Below are 21,043 nucleotides of genomic sequence, written 5' to 3'. Positions count from 1 at the left end.
CAGCCTTGGTGACATCTGCTTTACCTGATAAGCCAAAGTACTGACCCCAAAGTTTCTGGTTTCAATATAAGAGTCTTAAGAGCCAGTGTAATTCATACAGAAGTTTGTGTCTTCTCTAACACAAGATGCAAATGGGCGGGGTAGAAAGAGCAAGAGATGTTAGAAGCTGGGCAATTAACATAATTATAATTAAGCAATAAATATTTATTGAATGCCTGCCATATACCAAGCACTGACTTAAGGGTTGTGAACAAGATAGGGCTGCTGCTTTAATTCAGTTCACACTCTAGGCAAAAACAACAGACCATTAAAAAATTAATAGATGCATTAGTAATCGGAATATCTAGAAACATAAAGCAAGGAAAGAAACAGAAAAGGAATCAGTCCTCTTTCGAGGGGGTCAGGGGCGGGCAGGCTCTTTGCTGAAACAGTGTCTGAGCAGGAACTTCAGTCACAGAAAAGGTCATGTAGCATGAACCTTTGGGGATGGGCACACTAGGCAGAATGGGAAGTAGAAAGGGTCTGAGAGGCAAGACCCTATGGGGTGCTCAACATACAGCCGCAATGTGGCTGAAAAGGAAGGAATACAGAAAGAGTTGAGGAATGATCCGCAAAGTAGGACAGGGCGTGCGGAGCCTTGCAGGCTCTTGGGCGGTGCTCCGGTTGTTTCGACAATCGAGATGGGAAGGCATAGCAGTGATTTTGAAGAGAAAAGTGACATGAGCTGGCTCACATTTGCAGAGATCGGTTTGGCAGGAGACATATATTTTCGAGTTGCTAGTATAGATTATTTTTAAAGTCATGGGATCGAATGAGGTCACCTAGGGAGAAGCAGATACAGACAGGAGGCCCTCAGAATCTGCCCAGAGCACAACAAAGTAAGAGCAGTGGCTACGTTCATTATACACCCAGAAAGCCTGGGACCATGCACAGTTTAATTTACTTCACATAAGTCTCTAAGTGCATCCCATTTTAGAGAGTTGCATATAGAGGCACAGAGAAATGAATGGCCTGAGCTCAGACAGCTGGTATGTTCCAAGCCAGCCAGCTGCACCCACTGGTAGTTTTGATCAAAGTCTTGGTGCTGCATCCACAGCACCGCATCTCCTTTTGGTTTGTTTCTGTGCCAGAACAATCACATTTGGACATTTGGTTTAGCTCAATTTTTGTTTGTTTCCCTCTTTTCTTTTTTCCTTTCTTTCCTATTGTTTTTGGAGGAGGAGAGCAGAGGGAGAGGGTCTCCTTAATTCAAGCTTGCCTTGAACTGTGGTGAATCTGAGGATGGATGATCTTGATCTCCTGACTCTACTGCCTCCAGTTCCCAAGTGCTGGGATATAGGCATGGGCTGCGATGTCCAACTACCAGCTTCATTTCATTATAATATATGATGAGGATGATGGCGACGGTGACAACAACGACGATGACGACGGCAGTGGTAGTGGTGGTGGTGTGTGGTTAAAATTGGTTCCCTCCTTCTACCTTTCTGTGGGTTCAAGGATCAAATTCAAGTTCCCAGTCTTGTATGGCAAGCACCTTTTCCAGCTGAGGCATCTATTGGTCCTCGACCACATTTTAAAAATAAAGATAATAGCACCAACCAAAACACAAAGACGTGCTGATCACTGGTGTTGTAGGTAGGACCCAGAGTGGATACTGACTGTTTAGCAGAGGCTGGAGGGAAGCGTTTTTTTTTTTTTTTTGGTTTTGCTTTTTTTAAAAGATGTATTTATTTATTATATATAAGTACATTGTAGCTGTCTTCAGACACTCCAGAAGAGGGAGTCAGATCTCATTACAGGTGGTTGTGAGCCACCATGTGGTTGCTGGGATTTGAACTCAGGACCTTCAGAAGAGCAGTCAATACTCTTGACCTCTAAGCCATCTCTCTAGCCCTTGTTTTTATTTTTATCGAGACAGGATCTCAGGGTGTAGCCCTGGCTGTCCTAGAACTCACTTTGTAGACCAGGCTGGACTTGAACTCACAGAGATCTGTCTGTTTTTGCCTTGCATGTATATCTGTTCACTCTGTGTGTACCTGGTCCCTGTGGAGATCACAAGAGGGTATCAGATGCCCTGGAACAGGTGTTACAGTCTACTCTGAGCCACTGTGTGGATGCTGGGATTCGAACCTGGATCCTCTGCAAAGAGCACACAATGCTTTAAACTGCTGAGGCAACTCTCTAGGACCCCAGAAAGCACGTTTGTAGTCCAGTTCAATAAATACATTTTCAGTCTGGTAGGCTATGCCTTAAGTAACAGTTTAGATTCTAAGCTTAGAGTGTGAACCTGGTACTGTCTCTTTTCAATTTAAAATACCTTTTATAAATAATTAACAGTTTACATTTATTTACTGGGGAGGGACAAGGTGTGCACGTAGAAACCAAAGGACAGCTTGTGGGGATGAGTTCCCTTTTGTCTACCATGTGGGTCCTGGGGGTGGGACTCAGCTCATCAGGCTTCTGGTAAACACCCTTGTCATCTCGCTGGCTCTGTACTAGTCTCTTTCACTCTTCCTATTCTTGCACATATTCATGAATACCTAATAAGGTCTGTGAGATAGACTGTGAAGACGCGGAGGCTGGGGCTAAGGATGTAACTCAGTTGGTAGGATTCCCATGCTGGGTGCATGGATGTTGGCTTTACTCCCAAGCATGATGTAAACTGAGTGTGGTATACACGCTGGGTGCAGAGCTTAGGCCAGCTCGGGATGGATGAAACTCTGCCTAGAAAACAAGGAAAAGGAAAACATAGAGGGTAGGATGTGGCTGGCTGGCTGGCTCAGCCACTTGCTAATTATACAGCTTTGGGCAAATCCTTCATCGCTAACCCTTTATTTTCTCAAGTGGAATGGTACCTATTTCTAGGTTGTTGTAATAACTACTATAACATGTAGTAGGATTGCCTAGATCCTGCCAGATACACACATTAAAAATAATTTCGCACGCTTCTTCTTTGGGAAAACACTAAATGGTGGATAATGCTGGTGCAGCGGGAGGGCCCGGAGGATCCCAGGGCCCAGGATTAGGAGGCCAGGGTGGCTCCTTGGAGGAATCCGTAGCAACTGCCGTCTTACCACCTTTACGAGGCCACGGAGTTTGTGGAGGTAAAGCTGAAGACAAGGAGTGGATCCCTGTAACCAAGCTGGGCCGCCTGGTTAAGGACATGAAGATCAAGTCCTTGGAGGAGATCTACCTGTTCTCCCGGCCCATTAAGGACTCGAGATCATTGACTTTTTCCTGGGTGCATCTCTAAAGGATGTGGTTCTGAAAACCATGCCAGTGCACTAGCAGACTCGGGCTGGCCAGCGGACAAGGTTCAAGGCTTTTGTCGCTTTTGGGGACTACAATGGTCACGTTTATCTTGGTGTTAAGTGCTCCAAAGAAGTTGCCACTGCCATCCGAGTGGCCATCATCGTGACCTGTGCGGAGAGGCTACTGGGCAAGCCCCACATTGTTCCATGCAAGGCCGCTGTGGCTCTGTGCTGGTGCGTCTCATCCCTGCCCCCAGAGGCACTGGCATTGTCTCTGCTCCTGTGCCCAAGAAGCTCCTGATGATGGCCAGTATAGACGTCTGCTACGCTTCAGCCGGAGGCTGCACTGCCACCCTGAGCAACTTTGCCAAGGCCACCTTTGATGCCATCTCCAAGACCTACAGCTGCCTGACCCCCGACCTCTGGAAAGAGACTGTGTTTACCAAGACTCCTTATCAGGAATTCGCTGATCATCTTGTGAAAACCCACACCAGAGTCTCTGTTCAGAGGACCCAGGCTCCAGCTGCGGCTACCATATAAGGTTTTTATACAAGAAAATTAAATGAATTAAGTCTGTTTAAAAAAAAAACAATTTCCCACTATCAGCCATAAGTTGGACATGACACTGCATGCTTTGTGAATTGCAATGTGAGTCAGAAAAGTGAGTAAGGAGTAGTTTGCTTTCTGTTTGTTGATTTGGGTTTGCTTGACGCATGTTTTCAGTGTCATAAAAACACCTATGGTTTTTTTAAGTGGCCTTTTTTTTTCTATTGATAGCTACAAAGGATGCTTCTGGAAGAAACAATCAGAAAGGAATGGCTTTGAGGATGTGCCAATAATTTGTGTCTCAAGCAGAGGAAGTAAGTAGCCAAAGACATTAACCATAATGGTGATTTCAACAATGGTTATTAAGATGCAGAAACGGGAAAATATAGAATTAGGGGTGCCGCTTCTTACATAATGAATGTTTCTTTATATTTATAGTGCTCTATTCCTAGGGCGCCTATTTTAACTTAGGTGGTATAATGTGCTCTAATATTTCAACTTTCTGGCAGCTGGGAATTGCTTTAGGCTGAAAAGGAGTCAGTCAGTCACTCTCTCGTTGCCTGCACCTTGCGGTCCATTCCAAACAGGTGGGCCTTCAAATGGCTCCAGGAAGCTCATTCACCCAGCACTTTCCCACTCTAAACCCCGACTCTGGCGGGCAGGCTTATATGTCCATTAAGTTAGGCATGAAATATGCATGGGTAAAGTCAGCTCACGCATGCTCATTTCTCCTTATTTATCTATTGAAAATGATTATACATTTTTTTCAAATTGTTTCCTAAGGTTTATTTTATTCTTAATTACAAATGTGTGCATATTTGTGCATGTGAGTACTGGTGCTCATGGAGGCCCAGAGGCATGGAATCCCCCTGGCGGAGCAGGTTTTTAGGAGCCGCCTGCCCTGGGAACTGGAAACTGCATTCTGTTCCTCTGAGATGGCAGCATGTGCTATCTCTCCAGGCTTACTGCACATTCTCATAACAAATAATTCCATGTTTATGAAGCTGACTGCCAGAATGATATAGGGATCATCTCTTGCAATGAGAGCAAACAGGTATACTCAGCATGGGGCTCGCTCAGTTCCTGGGATTAGGTCATACACTGAACGCGGAGGTTTTTCTGGTAGAAAGGAAACTATGAATCTGAGAAAGCCATGACATTTTAGGGTCTCTGGAGTGGCACCCTTTCCTTTACGGGACTTCTCTGCATGGGGAAGGCTAACAGGATTGTCACCGCCACTGGGCACCCCCCCCCCGTCTGCCCCCCACCCTGTTTCTCCTCAAGCAAACACTATTATTTCATCCATGTGATAAAGTGTTCCTATAGCAAGATTCTCCAGCTCCAAACTTCACCTCAGAGCTCACTCAAGGCTTGTCAATTTTTCTAATGGTTCAAATCCCATTTCACAAATGAACTATGTTCCTAAATTTAAAATCTGGTCATCAGTTTTAAACACAGCACTATTACTGGTCCTACAGTGAAAGAGGAAAGTCTATATAATAATCACTGTCTGCTACTAATGCATTTCTTTATCCAATCGAGGTATCTACCAGTCTTTTCTCTCCTGCTTTTCTCAGATATCTGGGATAATACAAACATCACTTCACCAAGAGGCTGAAAAATACTGATATTTCTATTTTCCCAAGAGCAGGAATGGAGCTAAAGAAATCAGTTCCAGGAGACTTGGAAAGAAGTATCATTGATTAAGGAGTAAAATTATTCCCTGAAATGTCATCTGAGAATATCTCTGCCTCCTGCCTTTAAGTTACCATAATGCAAAACACAGACTCAAGGGAGTAGTAAATAAAGGACAGGGAAGTTAAAATACAAAGCATTTTTTCCCATTAAGTCAATACTTGTGATGTAGTTAAGTCAGACCTAACCTATAGCTTCACCCAATGACTGCAAGCATAATATAACACAACCAAGGCCACTGAGCCACAGTGGTAACCTGTCAGTCATGAAATTTACTGCCAAGGAATTGGAGTAGTAAGAAAATTGCATCACTCCTCAATCTACCAGTCTTGGACTTCAGAATTTATAGTCTTCCTATGGCCGGAACGAGGCAGAACAAACTTAGTGACTGCACACTTCCAGATTTTTAGTATATGTGCTGCCGAAGCGAGCACACTTCCAGATTTTTATCTCATTGTATGATGCAGAACAATTTCAGAAGCAAGTAGCAGAAACTCAAAGTTTAAACCAAAGAGGGAATTTTGGTGTATGGGACTGGGCAATCTAAAGGGTCTTTCTAGCTTTGGGCACAGGGATTCAAATAGCCATTTGTGTGTGTGTGTGTGTGTGTGTGTGTGTGTGTTTGTGTGTGTGTGTGTATGTGTGTGAGTGTATGTATGTGTGTGTGTGTGTGTTTGTGTGTGTGTATGTGTGTGTGTGTTTGTGTGTGTGTGTGTATGTGTGTGAGTGTATGTGTGTGTGTGTATGTGTGTGTGTGTTTGTGTGTGTGTGTTTGTATGTGTGTGAGTATATGTGTGTGTGTATGTGTGTGCGTATGTGTGTGCGTATGTGTGTGTGTGTATGTGTGTGTGTGTGTGTGTGTGATTTTACTTAAGGTAAAATCTAACTCTGTGGCCCAGATTAACCTGAAGCTCCTTTATGTGTAGAGCATCCTCCTGCTTCTGCATCCCAAGTGCTGAGGACTGCTCCCACACCTAGCTGGGGTTTACATAATCTCAAGACTCTGTTTCTATCTCTCAGCATCTCTAAGACTGCTCTTTTCTCAGATGCAACACCTTCATATCAGAGCAAGATGACCACTGACAGACTTGCATAGCATTATCCTTATGTGGATCATGATAGCATCTCTCCCAAGAACAGGAGCAGAATTCTCCAGGAAGGAGCTGGAGACATGGCTTGGTGGTTAAGAGCAATTGCTGCTCTTCCAGAGGTCCTGAGTACAGTTTCCAGCATCCATATTAGGTGGCTAACAACAGCTTATAACTTCAGCTTCATGGGGATCTGATACCTTCTCTGGCTTCCACAGGAACTTGTGCTCATGCACGCGCGCACAGACAAGCATACACATGCTAATAAACAAAAGTAATAAGTCAAAAAGGGTCTCAGGAGAGACTCCTTAGTGTTGACCTGAATGTGTGCCATTCCTGATCAGACCCTGTAAGTATAAAGAGGAAGTATTCTAATTGATCGACCTTATCAGGAAGGCAGAACCACTTCATCCAAAGAATTTAGACTGAGCAGTTCCGAAAGAGCAAAAAAGAGCTTGCAAAATTATGTCTCCAGTGCCACAATAAGAAGAAAGCATACGCCAGGCATGGTGTCATACGCCTTTAATCCCAGCACTCGGGAGGCAGAGGAAGGTGGATTTCTGAGTTCAAGGCCAGCCTGATCTACAGAGTGAGTTCCAGGACAGCCAGGGCTACACAGAGAAACCCTGTCTCAAAAAGAAGAAGGAGGAGGAGGAGGAGGAAGCATACTACAATTATCAAAAGCATAATCAAAACCAGAAAGCATCTTGTTGATATTTAGAACCAAGCTAAAGAGATGGCCCAGCAATTGCAGGCATGTTTCACTCTTCCAAGGAACCCACGTTCAACTTACATTAAGCAGCTCACTATAATTCCAGCTCTGTGAGATCTGATACTATTTTCTAGCCTCTCTAGACACCTGCATTTATGTGTGTAGGTGTGTAAGTGTTCTCTCTCTCTCTCGCTCTCTCTCTCTCATATGTGCATGCTCATGCACACACACACACACACTCACACACCCGCCTGATTAAAATAATGAGTTAGTTTTACAAAAATAAAATTTTAAACAATTGGGTTATTTTTAATGTATCTTATGTGTACAGTTGTTTTGCCTGCACATATATCTGTGCACCACATATGATGCCTGGTTCTCTAGGAAGCCAGAAGATGGCATCAGATTCCCTGGGACTTGAGTTCCAGATAGTTGTGAGCTACATGTGAGTGCTGGAATTGAACCCAAGTCCTCTGGAAGAGCCAACAGTGTTCTTAACTGCTAAGTTGTCTCTCCAGCCTCAGAATATATGTTTTAAAAGGAACTCTGATACCCTGTGGAGAAAAACAAATCCTGAGACTTACTGGTTTGGAAGGAGGATAGAAGTTGATAGAAAAGGAGCAACCCTAGGTAAATGCAGCCATGGGCTAGTAGAGGATGCTTTGTTATAGCTTTCCAGCATTGGAAACACACAAATATGCAAGTGTGCTTATCTAGAACATTCTAACATGTCATCTGTGTCATGTACTAGTGTGATGGTTTGTATATGCTTGGCCCAGGGAGTGACACTATTTGGAGGTGGCCTTGTTGGGGTAGGTGTGGCCTTGTTGAAGGAAGTGTGCCACTGTGGGCATGAACTTTAAGACCCTCAACTTAGCTGCTTAGAAGCCAGTCTTCTACTACCTGCCTTTTGAACAAAATGTAGAACTTTCAGCTCCTCCTGTACCATGCTGCCTGGATGCTGCCATGTTCCTGTCTTGATGATAATGGACTGAACCTCTGAACCTGTAAGCCAGCCCCAGTTAAATGTTGTCCTTATATAAGAGTTGCCTTGGTGATGGTGTCTGTTCACAGCAGCATAAACCTAAGACAACTAGTGTCTGCTTCTCTTCTCTGTCAGCTTCTTTGTCTTGCTGCTCCATAAGAATGCTTTGGGTTTTTTGTTTTTTTGTTTTTTTGTTTTTTTTTATGGCCTAGTCTGAACATGACCTCTGGCTTGCTCATCTTGGATGTCTCTGCAGAGAGAATCCTTTCAGCTCAACTCACATTCCACAACCATCCTGGTCGCAGCACTCCCAAATAGCTCTACCTCCACACATCTCTCGTGTGGCAAGGATTTATGCCACGTGCTCCTTATGGCCCTTTAAGGTGGCGACTTAGAAAAGCTCAGATGGAAGGGTTGTCCTAAAAAGAGAATCAATGTCATATTTATGGAAAGTATTTTATCTTTATGTGTGTTTGTGCATGTATGCATGTGTGTGTGTATATATATATGTGTGTGTGTGTGTATGTATATATGTATGTATGTATGCACCGTTACCCCAGAAGAGGATGTCAAATCCCCCTGGAGCTGGGTTTATAGATTGCTCTAAGCTCCTGACATAGGTGCTGGAAGCCAAAGCTTGGATCTTCTGCAGGAGCAGTACATACCCTTAACTCCTCAGGCCCTTGGCACTGTCTCTAAACAACATTGCAGACTTCGAGGGCCTCCAAGGCAAAGACACCTTCTTTTTCCCCACCCAAAGCCTGAACTTGGAATAATGTTAAGTAATTATGTGGGTATGTGCTCTCAAAGACAAGCAGACAAGACAGCACTGCTGTCCTAAGAAAATAGCTTGCTTATTAAAGGGTTTTTTTGTTTTCTAAACAAATTAAATAAATATAAAATAAAAGCAGGTGGAATGAGGCTGAAGTTGGAGGATTATGATTTCAAGTCTTGAATATACACTGAAACTTCATCTTTAAAAAAATCAATACCGTGAGATTAGATGAACAAGTTGTAACAAAGAGAATAAGGAAACATTAAGGAGAATGCACAGATCACAACTAAGAGCTTACTTAGCTTCTCAGTCAATCACCTGCTGAAAGCCATATCCAGAATGATATCGCTGTATCTTTCTACCACTCTGCAATCCCTCTTCATTAAAGCCTGGTTACTCTTCTTTACTCTCAGCTATTGCCAATACTTCAGGCAAAGGAATACCTTCAAAGGTACAAGTCAGATTATACCAGTCTTTAAGTCTTCCAGTAGTTCTTAAGTATCCTCATGTAGCTAGCTGCCCAGCAGCCATGGATGAACTGGGTTAACTGAAAGGGAGGCTGGGAATGAAAAGGATGGGGATTGAGAGAAGGAGGAAGCCAAGACAAACGTTTCTGATCAAGGCTCAAAGTTTTGTTGCTTGTTTTTTGTTTGTTGTTTGTCTGTTTGTTTGTTTTTAAGACAGCATTTCTCTGTGTAGCCCTGGCCGTCTTGGAATTCACTCTGTAGTCCAGGCTGGTCTTGAACTCAGAGATCCGTCTGCCTCTGCCTCTGCCTCCCAAGTGCGGGGTGAGGGGGTGGGGGGTGGGGGTGGGGGTGGTGATTGAAGGCCTGCGCCACCACTGCCTGAGAAGGCTCAAAGTTTAGTAGTCAGCACTGCATATGAGAGAGAGCCCACAAACCCACCCTTTGTTTCAGCTGGATTGAGTTGCAAAGCAAGCTCTGCAGGCGGTCTACCCCTTTAGGAAACTGACTCCACCTGGGTCTCTAAGCCCAACAGAGGCAAGCACTTAGGGTCTATTTAGACTGCTCAAGGCTGGGGTAAGGACACACCCTCAGAGTCAAACTTAAGCTCTTTAAAAAAACCTTACAAACCACCCCTACACTCTGGTTCTCCATGGCCTCCCACCTCACCTGTGCCCCCTTTACCTCATCTGTACCACCCTTTACTTCAGCCATACAGGGAGCAGCTTTCAGTCCTCAGGTGTGATGCAAAGGAGCCAAGCATGGTGGCATATGTCTCTAATCCCATCTGGTGCCCCTGAACAACTTGTTTAAGCAATACAGTAAGTGGCAGAGATTGGCCTTGAACCTGAGTCATAAAGAGGCCCTCCAGGATTTTTTTTTTCCTCTTTTGGCCACTATTATCTCCCTAGTGTCTACCACAGTCTGATACACAGCAACAGTTCAAAACATGTTTGTTTAGTAAATGTGGATCACCATCATCATTGTTGTCGTCGTCATCATCATCATCATTGTCATCATCATCCTCCTTGATCCAGCCTCCTTGCACATTTTTTTTAAAAATAATTCTTTCTCTGAGTTAGACGTATTAAAACTTAAGAAAAACACAAGAATAATCTAAACATCAGTTACAACTATGCAATCTGGGAACCCACTTCCTTCTGGCCACAAGTTCTCTATCGGACCATGAATTTGTTGTCCCCAATCTGTAAGGAATTAGATTTCCTTTTATTACCTGGGTTAACATCTGTTCCCAGAGCCGCTTCTATGTGTTCTGGAACTTTAGATGGCTAGAAACTTTGTTTCTCAGCCTCCTTTGCAGCTAGATTTCTGGATACTATGTAGATCATATCAGAGAGTTGTCTTTGCATGAGATTTAGAAGATATTATGGGTGCAAATTATTTTTCTATCGCTGTTGTACATATGTGTTTGAGGCCAACATCTGTATGCCAGTATCTGCCTAAGTCATGGACATTGAGGGGTGATTTTGACAACTGACTTCTGTAGCTGATATGGTGTGCCCTTCAAACATAATTTCAGTTTCTTTATCCCTTTTATTGGCATTTAGTTCACTGTTTTTAATCCGTTTCTTATTGAAATGCCTAGTTGTGTCTGTTTCCTGAACTGACACACCCTCTTGACTGCTGTGTCTACTAGATTTACTTTTCACACACGGAAGATAAATATGAAAGTATAGTTCTTTTAGAAATATAAATGTGTGATGAATAAAAAAAATTCAATCAAGAAAAAGGATAGTGGTACTACTCAGCTATTAAAAAGAACGAATTTATGAAATTCCTAGGCAAATGGTTGGACCTGGAGGGCATTATCCTGAGTGAGGTAACCCAATCACAAAAGAACTCAAATGATATGTACTCACTGATAAGTGGACATTAGCCCAGAAACTTAGAATACCCAAGATATAAGTTACAATTTGCAAAACACATGAAACTCAAGAAGAACGAAGACCAAAGTGTGGACACTTTGCCCCTTCTTAGAATTGGGAACAAAACACCCATGGAAGGAGTTACAGAAACAAAGTTTGGAGCTGAGACGAAAGGATGGACCATCTAGAGACTGCCATATCCAGGGATCCATCCCATAATCAGCCTCCAAACACTGACACCATTGCATATACTAGCAAGATTTTGCTGATAGGACCCCGATATAACTGTCTCTAGTGAGACTATGCCAGGGCCTAGCAAACACATAAGTGGATGCTCACAGTCAGCTATTGGATGGATCACAGGGCCCCCAATGGAGGAGCTAGAGAAAGTACCCAAGGAGCTAAAGGGATCTGCAACCCTATAGGTGGAACAACATTATGAACTAACCAATACCCTGGAGCTCTTGACTCTAGCTGCATATGTATCAAAAGATGGCCTAGCCGGCCATCACTGGAAAGAGAGGCCCATTGGACTTGCAAACTTTATATGCCCCAGTACAGGGGAACGCCAGGGCCAAAAAGTGGGAGGGGGTGGGTAGGGGAGTGCCGGGGGGGGGGTATGGGGGACTTTGGGGATAGCATTGGAAATGTAAATGAGGAAAATACCTAATAAAAAATTTTTTAAAAAAAGAAGGATAGTGGATGAAAGAATTATAGTGTTTGTGTGTGCACACATGCAATTGTGTGTATGTTGCAGAGTCAGGGAATGGGGATATTTGAAAGCATGGATCAAGCAGATGATAGAAATGACTGGAAAGAGAATGAGAAGATGACCAGAACACCCTAGGGTTCTGCATGAGAATAGCAGATCTGAATTGGGATTAGTAATAAGTTACTATTATTAATAATGTGGGAACAGGTGAGATGGCTCAGCCTGTGAGCTTGATGACCTGTGAGCCTAATGACCTATGAGCCTAATGACCTATGAGCCTAATGACCAGAGATGGATACTTGGAATTCATGTAAAGATGGAAGGACAGCTCCTACTCGACAAAGTTGTCCTCTGACTTTCACATATGCAGCACAGCTCAATTGTGCCTGCATAGAAGCACATCACACACACACAATTTAATAAATAGAGCGAATCCCTATTGACATGAGAAGTGATACTTATAGTTCACAAGGCTCAAGCACATTCACTATCTCAGTATCTTCACAATGGCTGGGTCTGTGAGCTGCATCAGCAAACCCTGTATGGATGCTGCATATGAGGACAGATGAAGGCTCATTTAAGGTTTCACCTTGGTCAGACCCAAGTTCCAGAGTCCTACTGTAAGTGACTGGCAACAGAACTTACTGCTACTTTTTAACTGAGTGAGGTTGGGTGTGGTAATGGATACCTGTAATCTCAGTGCTCAGGTTGAGGCAGGAGAATTGAGAGTTTGAAGCCAGCCTGAGCTACATGGTGAGACTCTGCTTTAGACCAAACAAAGCGGCAATAGAAAGAATGTAGAAAAACTGAGGAATTTGGGCTGTCAAGGTAAGAGGCATCCTGAATACAAAGGCTGCTGGGTCCTGGTGCAAAGAGCCTCACTTTTCATGGGACTAGATGTCTGTCTTTGCCCTTTTTCTGTGACTAGTTCCAAAGAGGAAGAGCCTTAGAACTCAGCCATGGAACTAAGGAGCAAAATGGAGACGGTCTTTGTGTTCAGTGAATAAAAAATTTAGCAGCATGCAAATAGTCAAGAGGGCAAGTGACTTGATACCCAATACTTTCTGTGTGAAAATCTAAATACTTCTTAACTTCGCAAAGAAGACACTAGGGTAGAGTGAGACTAAACCAGATCCCAGTTCCCACACATATAAAGAGGGAAGACATCCTTTGCATGATTTGAGTTGTGACTTATAGTGAACCTTTGCAGAGGGACTTGGTGACCTTCTACATGGCTTCCTTGTAGTTCTCATATTTATCAACTGATCATTTCTACTTTTAAGTTGGTTGCAAAGAGGAACCTTCGGGGCAGGGGAGGGCAAGATGCTCCTGTTCTGAAGAAATTTCCTCTGAATTTAAACTTACAAATTGGAGGGAGGCTTGCTTGCTGAGGCTCAGGAAGTAAGCAGAATGTACAAAGCTCTGAAAATAAACAACTCACAAGTCTCGGGAAGTTCCTAAAAACTTACAAGATTTATAAATCCTTTCCTCAAGGTTATATAAGCTATAAGGAAGGCTGGGGAGAGTTTTCCCACCTATGGAACTGCCTGTAAGGTATTTGGAAGAGCAAAGAGTTGCCCTGTCTCTTCACAGCAAAAGAAACCCTAACAAAGACAAGTCACTACTACTTCAGTGTAAGAAACAATTAGCCATTCAAAAATAGTTTTGAGGATGGAAGAATGAACAATCAGCTATTTCAGAGTACCAAAAAGAGCTGGCTCAGTTTCTTATTCCCTCTGTCCTGAAGGCACTATCTGTCAGGCAAAAGGAAGATGGCCTATGACGAATGAGCACAACCATACACACCAATGCATCTGTGCTTGACTTTATAATTATGGGAAGATGAAAACACTCCATTAAGGTGACTGGACAGCAAGTGCCTCCCTACTTTTGTCAGGCCAGCTGCCATTTGAAATGTCCTAGCCTCTTTACCAGAAAGTCAAGGTGGGATGGCAGTCACCCTGGGTTAATTGGGCCTGGATCTGAGGTGGAAAAGGAAATGCAAGAAGGAAGAAAGGAAGAGCTCGCTTGGCTAGCAACTGTCTCTCAGGAAAGAAGGTCGAAAGAGGATGCAGAGAGCCAGGAGAATCTGAGCTTGAGAGCTGTGTGTATGCGTACATAGAACTTTCTGAAATCACATCCACATGTCTGCAGGACAGCAGGGCAGAGGACATGACTACATACTGGATGCCCATCCTCAATCTTAAGACAGGACAGATTGTCATTCTTTAAGCTGAAAGTTGAGAGACATTTAGAAAGCCTGCAAGCTCAGAACTTCAGAGATCTCCTCTTGCAATGCAGGAGGGGAGCAGGCTTTTGTGTGACTCATTTTTATGGATGCTTTTGGTTTATGTTGTTTTCCTAAATATCCATCAGTCTGCATGGGTGAGGTGGCCGTATACTTTTCTCCCACTGTTTATCTGGGCAGGGGCTTCTCTCACTCTTGACACTAGTGCAAGGGAATGCGCTGTGGGTGATAGAAAAAAAAGAAACTACAAGAAGACTTGAGAAGCTGGGACCTTTTAATTTTTCTCTTCTCTCCCTCTCTATGTCCTGGAGAAGTTTGGGAGGGACTGCCATCACATTTCCAACTGTGGAAAGACTCCGAGAGTTCTGACAGATTGCCTAAGATCACCCAATCTCCCTGCAAGGCCAAGCCAGGTCCTCCTGAGCCCAGGGCTTGTTCCTGCCAGGAGGCCTCAGGCTGCCATTGGGAAGGGAAGACTTTCCCCCAAGGCTGCCTCTCTGGGCCCCAGAACTAGAAATCCAGTGAGAGTCTCCAATTGTGTGCTACCTTTGAGCACTCCAGACTCTCAAGTGTGACAACTAGTCTAAAGGGGACAAAAAAAAAAAAAACCACTTCTGTGCCACCCTGATTGACATCCCAGTGCCTTCAGTTGGAGATCCATCAGATAGAACCCCAGTGCCACACTGGGAAGATAGTGCAGCACTGGCTGTGGATAGTCATCAGTGCCTTTCTCTCTTCGGTCCTCTGTCCCCTCATCCACTTCTGCTGAGACCTCTGCTGTCCACTCAGCCATGGGACTTAGAAGGTAGACAGTAGAGAGACTTCCTAACAGAGGTATGGGCAGAGCATTGTGCTGATGATGATCATGCTTCAAGATCTTCCTTTAAGCCAGCACAGTGGCTTCCAGAATGATCTGAGCACATTCACCACATAGGAGGCATCATTAATACACAGTAGAGAGTCCATTTCCCCAAACAAATGCACCGAACGATTACTTTGATGTAATCAAACTTGGTATAATTAGAAAGGGTGGGTCTTTTGCTTTGTCAGCCTCTCAGGAAAAAAGTACAGAAGCCATTATGGGGATCAAATTAAGTATGCTACTAAAAGGAGGCTATTTCTCAGTCCCATGGCTGCAACTCTGACCCACTGCTCCTCGGGTTCTTACCATGCTACTCTTTGGCACTTCCAGGACATTGGGAAAGAGGGGAGGGGGAAACAATTTCTCATGAGTATGGCCCAATGCAGGTGCTGTTTATCATCTAGGAAATGAAGCTGGGTTGAAGTGTGTGTGTGTGTGTGTGTGTGTGTGTGTGTGTGTGTGTGTGCTCATACCTAGTCCTGAAAGCTCCCTACGGAAGAAGGCAAGCTTGGACAAGACTGGACATAAGTAGAGGTTTGTGTGCACATGTGTGTGCTTGCTTGGAACAGAGGGAAACAGGAAGGGAGGGAGGGAGGAGAGAAGGAGAAAGAGGAGGATGAACAGGAGGAGGAAGAAGTCAGTATCTTAGGGGTTAAGAGTTCAACAAAGGAAGGTTGGAGAAATAGTTCAACAGTTGAAAGTACTTACTGCTCTTGCGGAGTGCCTGGGTTCAGTTCCCAGCACTTACATACATCTCACAACCATCTGTAACTACAGCTCTAGGAGATTCAACTCTTCAGACATCCATGGACTCCTGCATGCACACTGTGCACATACACACACCCAGGCACGCATACACATAAAACGAATATTTTTGAAGGTTCAACACAAGAATTTTGGAGGCACACATTCGTATCACAGTAATAGACTTCAAGGATTTATTCGCTCTTTAAATGAACAGTATGATGATAGAAAGATTCCAGGCTGACAATTAGCACAATGTCAATGTCCCAATCTGAACCTCTGACTTCAGTAGTGGTTGTCAGGGCAGCCGGGGCCTGGGTGATCTTGAGAGTCAGCTGTGGGTGTCCCCACTGTTTGCTTTCTTGCCTGCACTCCACTCTAGGTTTAAAGGTATCCAAGGTTTCCCTCTCACGGAAGATGCTTTGGAGTTTTATCTGGATGAGTTCTTTCTTGCTCAATGGCTTTCATAAAGGCCCTTGGCTTGTCATTTATGCCTCTATCTTCTTCCAAAATGCACCTGAAATGGCTGATCCTGCCATTGCCTGTGCTAACCACAGCCCTTCAATCTTTTCCAGACCATCTGTTTCTCTTCGCTTTGAAGCCACACTAAATTTGTGACAGCACAATCATCTCCATGGCAACGGGATATGGTCCTCACCATTGGATCCTGATTTCATTCTGACCAAAAACCAAGCAACAGTCAGATGACCTAGTTACTTTTCTCATTGTTGTGACTGAATACAGGACAAGCAGCAACTAAAGAGAAGGACGGTTGTTCCTGCCTGTAGCTTGAGGGGATACAGTCCGCTGTGGCTGGAGAACGTGTGACACCAGCTGCTTCATGGTGACAGGAATGCAAGATAGGTGGTTACATTATGTCCCTAGTCAAGAAGCAAATATTGAACAGGAGATAAGACTGAGCTGTAAACTTCTGGTAGCCCTCAATTGCCCACTCCCCTCTAGCCAAGGTTCCCCACCTCTAAAACAGCACAGCCAGCTGGAGACCAAGACTTCAAATACTTGTACCAGTGGGGAAATAGTTTACATTCAAACCACACCTGAAACTATAGTATAATGTTTCTCATTACTGTTTTGTGTTTTGGTTGGCTTTTTTTTTTTTTCTTCAGGCAGGGTCTCAAGTAGCCAAGGTTGGTCTTGAACTCCCGATCCTCTTGTGTCAACCTCACATGTACTAGGATTAAAAGTGTGTGCCATTCGCCCCGGTTCTTGTTTGTTTTCTCTTTGAAAAAATTCCTACTTTTGACTTCTGTAATCTTGGACTCGGCCTGAATATATGCTTAAATAACATATATGAAGTATTTGTTCAGCAAACAATTCGATATGCAGGTCAAAAATAATCCTAATTTGGAAAAAAATCACATAGACCTACCCCGTCCACACCCACTGTGCTATAAAACTTGATTGACTATGCATGACTGGCTCACAGTCTTCTGGCTTGGGGAGAAGAGAATGAGGACTCCATTTAGTGGACATGAAACTTCTAAGGCTAAGAAATAGGCTTTGATGACCGAGAAGCAGCGGAAGGCAGCTGACCTAGTTCCAGCTCAATGGCTTTCTTATCATGCTCAGCACAAGAAAGACACAAAGAGTCTTTTCATCTGAGTTCAGAGTCTCTAACCAAGGAAGATAAATGGGAAGCTGTATCCTCATAATTGACCAATACCTGGATATTTTGTTCATTTGCTTTAATCTCGTACGACTTAATTACTGTTTGGGGGAAAACCCTGAACATCATTTGCTATGCTGGGGTATTGAGAAGGTGTATGAATTTTTTAAATGAACTAGTTGCAGGAGGATCAATAACATGTCTTATCAGTCCATTCCCGTGTCAGTCTTTAAATAAGTGACAAGGACTGGATAATGGCACTGTGGTGGACATACAGCATAATGCACACAATGCACATAACTCGCAGGTAATAGACACAGAAGGGAACGTATTGTAGTGTATGGATATAGGCACAAATACTTTGTATAGCATTTGTAGCTTAGTGACAAGTGGACTTACCACCATCTTCTCCGTCCTATTTTTCTCCAGCTTCCTCCAGAATGAACTAGTTAAGGGTAAGGTAACGGGTGGGTAATAGTATAACAAATGTTAGAAGAGACGCTAAAGTAAATTTTTAAAAAGGAGGAAGAGAAAGAGGAGGAAAAAGAGGAGCAAAAGGAAGAAGAAGCGGATAAAGCTAGGTGGGAACTCACACACGTTATTCCAGCGTGAGGTCGGGCTTCTGCAAACCGCGTCTCAAAAAATGGGGGAAAATTACAATAGAAAAAATCTAGAAGGAAGAAGGTACAGAAAAAAGCAGGAAACTGTGAGCTGAGCCGAGTGGCTACAAGGCAGAGCCAGGATATGAGAGGCAGCTGCGCTGTGGGCCTTCAGGGAGTGAACAGGAAAGAAAGACTTTAAGTCCTATTGCTAGCTCTGGGCTATGATTCAGCAGCTTGCTAGTTTTTTCAGAAACTGAAGAAAACGAATTATTGTTCAAACTCTTTAAATTAGAAAGAAAGAAAGAAAGAAAGAAAGAAAGAAAGGAAGGAAGGAAGGAAGGAAGGAAGGAAGGAAGGAAGGAAGGAAGGAAGAAAGGAAGAAAGGAAGAAAGGAAGAAAGGAAGAACAAAATAGATAAGTCTGGAAGAAGCCCACTTCATAATCTATCGCTCCTCCCCACACCCTCCATTTCCCCCACAGCTGCACATGTGCGCATGTGTGCTTGCAGCTTGTCCAGGTAAAAGGTTTCTTGGGTTTTTTGTTTCTTTGTTTTGTTTTGTTTTGTTTTGTTTTGTTTTGTTTTGTTTTGGATTTGGGGGGCAGGCGGGAAGCCTGGGGGGAAGTAGGTTTGGTCAATTGTGGTAGCTTGTGGTTTGACACAAGCTAGAGCTATCTAAAAAGAGGAAAAAAGAGGAGTCTCAACAGACTCTCAACAGATGGAGAGAGTGACTCCATCAGACCATAGGCAACTTTGTGGGAGTGTTGTCTTAATGACTGATGTGGGAGCGCCCAGCTCGCTGTGGGTGGTGCCAGCCCTGGACAGGCGGTCCTAGGCTGTCTAAGAAAGCATCCTGAGCGATCTGTGAGGAGCAAGCTAGTAGGCAGTGTTCCTCCGCAGCCTCTGCCTCAGCTTCTGCTTCCGGATTCGCTCCTTGAGTTCCTGCCCTGACTTCCCTTCGCGATCGATTATAAATTGTGAGATGAAATAAACCTCAACGTCTCCAGGTTGCTGTTTGTCATGGTACTTTGTCACAGCAACAGAAAGCGAGCTGACATTTCCTCACCCCACCCCACTGGCCAGCCCTCAAGCCCCCTCCCCCACCAACAGTCTTCTCGTACCATTAGAGATTGTTGGCCAGGATTGTTTTACACTTACGCCAGCCTTCTATAGTCCAGAAGCTCTACCTCTACTGAAATTTAATTTTAACCTCAACAGATTTAAAACAAAATTAAGTGAATCAAAGAAGTAGGAGTGAGGAAAAAAAAAAAGGAAAGAAAAAATAAAAACAGTACAATTTCCTTAGAGAACCCTAAGGTCAAATTTGAGGCCTAAGAAAGGCAGGATAGCATTCCAGAGAACACCATGGTGCCCAAAGGACAGGCTTCATTGAGAGACAACATGCAGACTTGCTCCTGTCTGACACTGTTCTTGAATAGTGTCATACATTACTATTACTTCAGAAGACACAGGGCTTAGCCAGGCTCAAGGCCAGTCTGGAACATACTGGGAGACTCTGTCCCCCAAATCCTCAAACAAACAAACAAAGAAACAAAGGGTTTCCTGTTTGAACCCATGTATTGAAATGTAGTTGTTAACATTGGAAGTGATCTGTCACAGAAGCTTCCTCATCATTTAACCTCATCCGTAGCTTCAAGGCATGAACCACACCCTGGTCATTCAGGGGAGAGTAGGACAAGACAAGGTAAAAGCGACTATCCAACTAGCTGGATAGAAATGGGAGGTAAGGAGCCAAGTTCGCAGTCACAGTAAATCCATTGTCCCAGACAACAGTCTGGCCTATGTTACCATGAAAAGGAGCTTTTGGGGAAGACAATTTCTGGTACACGGCATATTTCTCCCCCTGGAGAAGCTCACACTTCTGTGTTAGACTCTCTGTGAAATACTATCAAGAGGAAAAATCTACTTGAACTGCTGTGATGAATTGCTTCTGGGAGCACATGCTATGTTTAGAACATTACAAATTCTACGAAACACTAGTATTTTCAGAATTTGCATCAATATGTTTGGAGTAGATGATGTCTATAAAAGTTTTATAATAGGTATACTATTATGACAGTAGCCCTACCACCCACACATCTGAAATACCCAGGGCTCCTAGGATTCAATCACGGTGGGCTTTGATCTTTCCAGCACTTCAGTGTCGCTCCTCTGTAAGCTAGGGTGTGCTGCATAAATTTGTATCTGACACCAGTATAAATGTTAGCCTCTCCTCAATTTCTCCTAACTGCTTAGTGTCCTCATGGTGACTGCACTACCCAGGAAGTCCTGCGACAAACATCTAAATGTCAACTTCTTTATAGAGCTATGCGAGAGTTTTTCATCTTCCTCCCAACAATGTAGCGTTGTTTCTCCAGAAACTGCTTTCTTCCAGAGAGCCTGAAAATGAACCCACACTCATCTTACCTGATGAACCACGTGGAATACCTGCAGCAGAACAGAGCCGTCTTGAAGATGGAAGGCTTTCATACAGATCAATAAAATAAAATAAAATAAAATAAAATAAAATAAAATAAAATAAAATAAAATAAAATATTGCTTTCAAGGGGGAGGAGGGAGAGGTTGGGGCTTTGCAGAGGGGAAACCAGGAAAGGGGATAACATTTGAAATGTAAATAAATAAAATATTCAATTTAAAAAAAAAAAAAAAAGACTTTCCAGGACTAAAGCAAACTAATGGGGCTGGGGATGTTTCGGGTTAGTTGGTTCCTTGTTGAATCAGGAATAGTACCACGTGGTAAGTGGCCTCAGTTGATTGTTAGGTGAGTAGGTAGTTTTGGCTTTCTAAGACAGGGTCTTGGTAGTCCAGACTGGTCCTGAGTTGACAA

The 21,043-nt window shown here is 43.7% G+C and overlaps 1 long non-coding RNA gene and 1 pseudogene across 1 annotated transcript; one reads left to right on the top strand and one right to left on the bottom strand.

Moving 5' to 3' along the window:
• Nucleotides 2,946-3,827, top strand: Gm8976 (predicted gene 8976; annotated as a pseudogene).
• On the bottom strand, nt 16,134-18,375 carry 1700040K01Rik (RIKEN cDNA 1700040K01 gene). Its single transcript, NR_166417.1, has 2 exons — nt 17,995-18,375; nt 16,134-16,849 (listed from the first exon to the last, which is right to left on the bottom strand). It is a non-coding gene; the product is annotated as an RIKEN cDNA 1700040K01 gene (long non-coding RNA).
• Between the last annotated feature and the right edge of the window lie 2,668 nt (nt 18,376-21,043).

This window comes from Mus musculus, chromosome 1 (assembly GCF_000001635.26).
Source record: "Mus musculus strain C57BL/6J chromosome 1, GRCm38.p6 C57BL/6J".
Classification (NCBI taxonomy): domain Eukaryota; kingdom Metazoa; phylum Chordata; class Mammalia; order Rodentia; family Muridae; genus Mus; species Mus musculus.
The sequence above is the reverse complement of the archived record's forward strand: the minus strand, read 5'-3'. Positions and strand labels throughout refer to the sequence as shown.